This window comes from Tenrec ecaudatus, chromosome 2 (genome assembly GCF_050624435.1).
Source record: "Tenrec ecaudatus isolate mTenEca1 chromosome 2, mTenEca1.hap1, whole genome shotgun sequence".
NCBI lineage: Eukaryota > Metazoa > Chordata > Mammalia > Afrosoricida > Tenrecidae > Tenrec > Tenrec ecaudatus.
In genome coordinates this window covers 72,318,905-72,325,320 of record NC_134531.1, presented here as the reverse complement: position 1 = coordinate 72,325,320, position 6,416 = coordinate 72,318,905, and the positions used below count along the sequence as shown (strand labels likewise).

The window sequence follows — 6,416 nt, the reverse complement described above, 5'->3', positions numbered from 1 at the left end:
AATGGAATTAATTATTTTTGCCTTTTATAGAGCATATATTTTATTAAATTTTACTAATATATCCTCGTATTAAAAAGGCAATTTAGTGGAAGAAACTTCCTTTTGAATCATCTGTTAACACACAGCTATACATTAAAAAATCCTCATCTGACAACAAAAAGACAAAACAACAAAAATATTTTCCTTTCTTACAGGTGGACATTGAAGTGGACCTACTTCGATTTTCTTTTTAACAATCTCCAAAGAGAAAAGCAGACTACTTGTAAATAAAACGAGTGTCACAGTGGTTGATCACACTACTGGTCTCTTGTACCGTTTTCTGTTTTCTGCTGCTTTGACGCAGGCTCCTCTTTGCTGCTTCTCTTGCTCTTTCCACTGGCCCAGCTGCATCACCACCATGTTCATCGCATTCATCCTCACTGTCAAATTTCGTTTTCTTGCCCTGAAACTGTACTTTTCCTTTAGCCGACCCAGCGGGGAGACTTTATTTCCCTTTCCTTTAAATTTGCGACCTTTCGACTTCCATTTGTTCAGGGATTCTTGTTGGTCTTCCATGATTTTTTTCAGTGCTGCTTTCTCCGCCTCTCCCTCTAGGACTTCCCGCACCACATCTCTGTTTCTGAGTTGTAGGTTATTGTTACTCGCATCTTTGGCTTTATCCAGCACTTCTTTAGCCTTTTCTTTAAATAGAATGACTCCCTCTTTGGCGCCTCGGACAGTCTACCCACTTGATTTCCCCACGACTTGCAAAAAGGATGTGCAAATCTTCTCTGCAGGTCTGATCTTCTAAGTCCCTGAGAACTTCCGCAAGCAGCCCATCTTTTCTTCTAGAGACGTCATTTCTGCATCTTCTGCTAACTTCTGTTTTTCTTCTTGCTCTTGTTTAGCTCGTAGCTTAGCCTCCACTTTATTTTGCTTTCTTCATTCTTTTTTGAAAAATAGTCGTACTTGAAAAGTATTAGAAGGTTTGTGTCTTTATACTTCTGGCCAGTGGTCTCAACGAACTTCTTAGCACATTCAATTCTCTCAGACACAACCAATATTGACCCCTTAAATGCTCTGTGCAATCTTCTTCTCATCTGATTATTTAATGTTTCACCTGTGCCTTCCAACCATTCTTTGATGTCATCGCGGGTGGCATCAGTCGGGAAGCCTTTATTATGTACAGATCTGTTTTTTATGTCACTTTTATACTCATCGGTCACTTCAGGGAGGGGTTTGCTTGGAGATCTTCTGATTTCAGTTTTATCTTCACTGATTTCCATGAGCGCTACCTTTGACTTGCTCAGCGCTTCTACTGTGACATTAAAGTCTGTTGTCAGATGGTTTAACCTGTTGAATTTTATCATTATCTCCAGTGGTACCCAGCCTTCATCTAGTTTGATCTGTTCCTTTAAAAAAGTGTCCCGAGGCAAATTAAAGTCACCAAAAGAATACTCAATCTGATGACAGATTTTGGCTTCCAGCTCAGCCATCTTTACACTATCACCATTTTCGGCCATTGTGGTTATCTGAAAATTTTCCTGGAGGGTTCCAGCCGCGCAGAGGCGCTCCCCAGGGTGAGCAGCGAAGGCAACAATGCCCCTACCGCTGGCAGGCCCAACGCGCTCAAAGAAGACGGGGAAAGATGGGAGCCGGAACTCCCGGCAGCCCCTGCGGCAAGAGGGGGCAGGGCCTTGGCAAAAAAATGGAATTAAATTTTAATGGAATGTTTCCACGAACATTTTTCAAACCCCCTCATATGTACCCAAATGGTTATATATACAAATCATTTTAAAAGACCATCGAATTAAAAATGAATTAAAAATTTGAATAATCACTGGACAAAGGAGGATTTCCAAATAGCCAATAAATTATGAAAAGATGAATAACATACCAGACTTAAAGGAAATGCATAAATAAATAGCATAATGAAATACTATACTCACAATAGTGGCTACATTTATGAAAACTGGTGGGAGGGTCAAGTTGGGATAAGCACTTTGAAAACTGTCATCATCTACTAAAGGTCAGCATTTACATTCTCAAGGGCCCACCAATTGAATGCCTAGGTATACACCCAAACAACTCCATGCATACTCTGGTCAAAATTCATGAACCATCAGATTCACAGCGATACCAACATGAAGACAATCCAAATGTGCATCAGCGGTAGAATGGGTGAAATATAAATTGTGGTACAATTACAAATAAAGTACTATGAATGTGCGTGCACACAACATAGATGAATCCCTTAAACATAATGTTGTGTGAAAGCAGTCAGCTAAAACAGAGCATACATTGTATGGTTCTATCCATATAGAGTTTGAAAACAGGCACAATTCACCTGTGTAGTTAGTGGTCATGATAAGGGGTTACCCCTAGAAAGATGCGTCTGAATTGGGCTTGTAGATGGTGAGAGTTCCCAAGTAACATAGTTCAAAGATATGTGACAACTCACTGCCATCAAGTCAGTTCTGACTCATGATGACCCGATAGGACAGGGTTTCGAGACTATAACTCTTTACGGGAATAAAGCCCCATCTATCTCTCATATATGACAAAACATTTGCTATTTCAACCCTTTTTACATACACAGCTCTCTGACATTCATGACATTCATCATATTGTGTAACCATCACTACTATTCATTTCCATTTTCTATTTCTGTTATTAGGAACTCATCTCCCTTTGGCAGTAATTCTCTCTTGTCTCACCCTCCTGCCCCTGGTAACCCCTAATAGGTTTTGGTCACTATAAATTTGTCAATTTTAGATATTTCATCTCAATGGGATCATACAGTACTTGTATTTTGGAGTTGTTCACCTTAATAAAGTTTAATCAAATTTAAGTAAGTAATAAAATAATTCAGGATTTAGTAGGGAAAGGATTTGGAGCAAAGTTAGTAATACTACTACTAATAATAATGGAGGGCTCAAAAATAACTGCAAAATCCACGAAGTGGCAATGCCTGGATGTGTAAGGTGTAGAGGGTGTTTATCCACTGACTGGTGTGAGAGTGTGGCCAGATAAAAGGCAGAAAATTACTGTTGTTGTCAGGCGCCCTGGAGCCTGCTCAACTCATAGCAACAGAAACAAAATATTTCCGCGTCCTGCACCAGCCTCACAACAATTGCTTTTCTTGAGACCATGGTTGTAACCACTCTCTCAGTCCAACCTGTTGATGATTTCCTCCTTTCCATTCAGCCTCTACTCTACCGACATGCTGTCCTTCTCCAGGGACTAGTCCTTCCTGATAAACAAAGTAAAAGAAATGAAATCTTGCTATTCTTACTTCAAAGGAGCATGCTGGCTGTACGTTATCCAACACAGATGTGCCAGTTGCTCTGACAGTCTCTTGCATAATTAGTATTCTTCACCAACACTGTAATTCAAGACCCCACTTTTCTTTTGTCATTCTTATTCATTGTACAGTTTTCATGTGCCTATAAGGCAATTGAAAGTATTTTGTCACAGGTTAGGCTCACCTAAGTGATCTCTTTACTTTTAAACTCGTTACAGAGATCTGCCACAACAGATTTGCCCAATGTAATGTGTCACTTGATTTCTCGGTGGCGGCTTCCATGGCGTTGGTTGTGGATCCAAGGAAAACAACATCATTGGCAACTTCATTCTTGTATTCATTTACCACGATGTTGCTTATTGATCTGGTCGTGAGAGACTTTGTTTTTTTTTTTTTTATGTTGAGATGTAGTACATACTGAAGGCTGTAATCTTTTATCTCCATAATTAATTGCTTCACCAACTCTTCAATTTCGCAAGCAAGGTTCTGTGATCTGTGTATTGAAGATTGTCAATAGTTCTTATATTCTGGTTGCCTCATTCTTCATATAGTTCAGCATCTCAGATCATTTTGTCAGGAAAATATAACTGATTAAAATATTAACTGTGTGCTAAACATTGTAGTAACTTCATCCTGTGTGTGCGTGTGTGTGTGATTTTCCTTTTTCTTTATAAAGTTTCCCTTTACTACTGTCAGGAAATAAAAAGCAACTCACTTCCATGGAGTCAATTCTGACTCACAGAGACTCATAGGAAAGGGTAGAACTGCCTTTGTCGGTTTCTGAGAGCGTAACTCTATGGAAGTAGAAAGCCTCCTCTTTCTCCTAAGGAGTGACTGATGGCTTCAAACTGCTGACCTTGCAGTTAGTAATCCAGCCCATAAGCATTACACTACCAGACTTCTAGGCTGTTAGGAAAAGAGGAGTTTAAATTACTATTAAGACTGAATGAGGAAGCAGCAAACCAATAGAGAGGTATGCGGGGCCAGTCCCAATCCCAGATATATGGACCCCCTCCCCAGAAGAATGTACTACAGAGGACAGCACTGAAGCCACAGCTTGGGGAGAGGGGCACATCTGCTCAGAGCACACAGAAACAAATGAAGAGGGAAGGAGAGAGAAAAAAAAGAGTGGAATACATTCTGGCCCACCAATCCCTGAGGGTGATATTCCTTCTCAGAGCAGCCAATTAACAAAGAGGAATCATAGGGCTGGCTCCATGATGGGAAACAATAACCCTCACTGACCCATAGCCCTATGGGGGAAAACACTGGAGGCACAGTGTTGGAATTCTGCCCAATCTGACCCCACCACACCTAGGCAGAACACGAAGAGCATGCAATAGAGCAGCAAGAGGAGCAAAGTAAAGAAATTCCCAAGGAATTCCAAAAATCAGGCATGGGACCTCATCAAACTCAACCAGAAAACACCCATAAAGCTCAACAGACAGACCTGGAACTATTTATAGGCTTTTCTTTGTTGTTTTGATTTGGTTTTGTTTGTTATTATTTTTGTATTTCTATCTAGATAAGACAGGCAGGATAAACAATCCTGAAGAGAAACCAATGGGAATGATGGTTCTGGGGGTCCCAGGAGAGGGAGAGGTGGGGGAAAGAAGGGAGGATCCAACAAACCCAGGGACAGGGAACAACATGCTATCTAATGTCGATGTTAAGGAGGGCGTAGGATGCCTGGTGGGGCTTCATCAAGTGCAATGTAGCCAAGAGGAATTAATGAAAGCCAAATGGAGATCAAGCATGATAGTGGGACAAAAAGAGGAAATTAAAGGGAACTAGAGGAAAGAACTAGAGGCAAAGGATATTTATAGAGGTGCAAATACAGGCACATATATATGTAAATATATTTCTATATAACAATAAGGAAGTAGAACTATGTACATATATTTATATGTTAAGTATTAAGGTAGCAGACAAACTTTAGGCCTATACTCAAGTACTCCCTCAATGCAAGAACACTTTATTCTACTAACCTGGCATTCTGTGATGCTCACCTTCCTGACACGATCACTGAAGGCAAAATGGGTACATAAGCAAATGTGGTGAAGAAAGCTGATGGTGCCCAGCTCTCAAAAGATATAGCACCTGGGGTTTTAAAGGCTTGAAGATAAAGAAGTGGCCATTTAGCCAAGAGGCAACAAAGCCCACATGGAATAAGCACTCCATCCCACGTGATCATGAGGTGTCCATGGGATCAGATATCAGGTGTCTAAGACCCAGAACAAACAACCATATAGATGTGAACAAGGAGGAGAGCAGAGTGGAGACCCGAAGCCCATCTGTGGATAATTGGATATCCTCTTACAGAAGGGTCTCAAGGAAGAGATGAGCCAGTCAGGGTGCAGTATAGCACCAATGAAACATACAACTTCCCTCTAGTTCTTTAATGCTTTCTCCACCACCACCACTATCATGACCCCCAATTCTACCGTACAAATTGGACTAAACCAGAGCGTGTACACTGGTACAGATAAGAGCTCACAACACAGGGAACCCAGGACAGATTAACCCTTCAGGACCAACAATTAAAGTAGCAATACCACGTGGGTAGGTGGAAGGTTCAGGGAGAAACAGGGAACTAATCACAATGATCAACATTTAACAGGGGGACAAACAACAGAAAAATGGGTGAAGGGAGACAGTGGTCATTGTAAGACATGAAAAAATAATTTATGAATTATCAAGGGTTCATGAGGGAAGGAGGATGGTGGAAGGAGGGGGGAAATGAGGAGCTGATACCAAGGGCTCAAGTATAAAGAAAATGTTTTGAAAATGATGATGACAACAAATGTACAAATGTGCTTTACATAATGGCTGTATTTATGGATTGTTACATAAGAAATGTAAGAGCCCCTAATAAAAATGATCTAAAAGAGAGAAAGACTTAATGTGTTCAGATTGCTAAAAATGTTCCAATTATATTTCCTTTTGACTTTCACCAAATGACTGATGCTCCAATTGTAGAAGTTAAGCATCATAGATCAAAGTTTGAGTACATCATTCTGCCAGGAACACTGGAAAGCATACCTCATAGACACAGCCTACTTAAAGAATTAGTTTTTAAAAGTAGTTTTATTGGCATATCAGACAATTTACTCATTCAATCCTATGAATATTG

At 40.4% G+C, this 6,416-nt stretch overlaps 1 pseudogene; it reads right to left on the bottom strand.

The window, feature by feature from the left end:
- Positions 1-296: 296 nt before the first annotated feature.
- On the bottom strand, positions 297-1,524 carry LOC142440850 (lupus La protein homolog pseudogene; annotated as a pseudogene).
- Between the last annotated feature and the right edge of the window lie 4,892 nt (positions 1,525-6,416).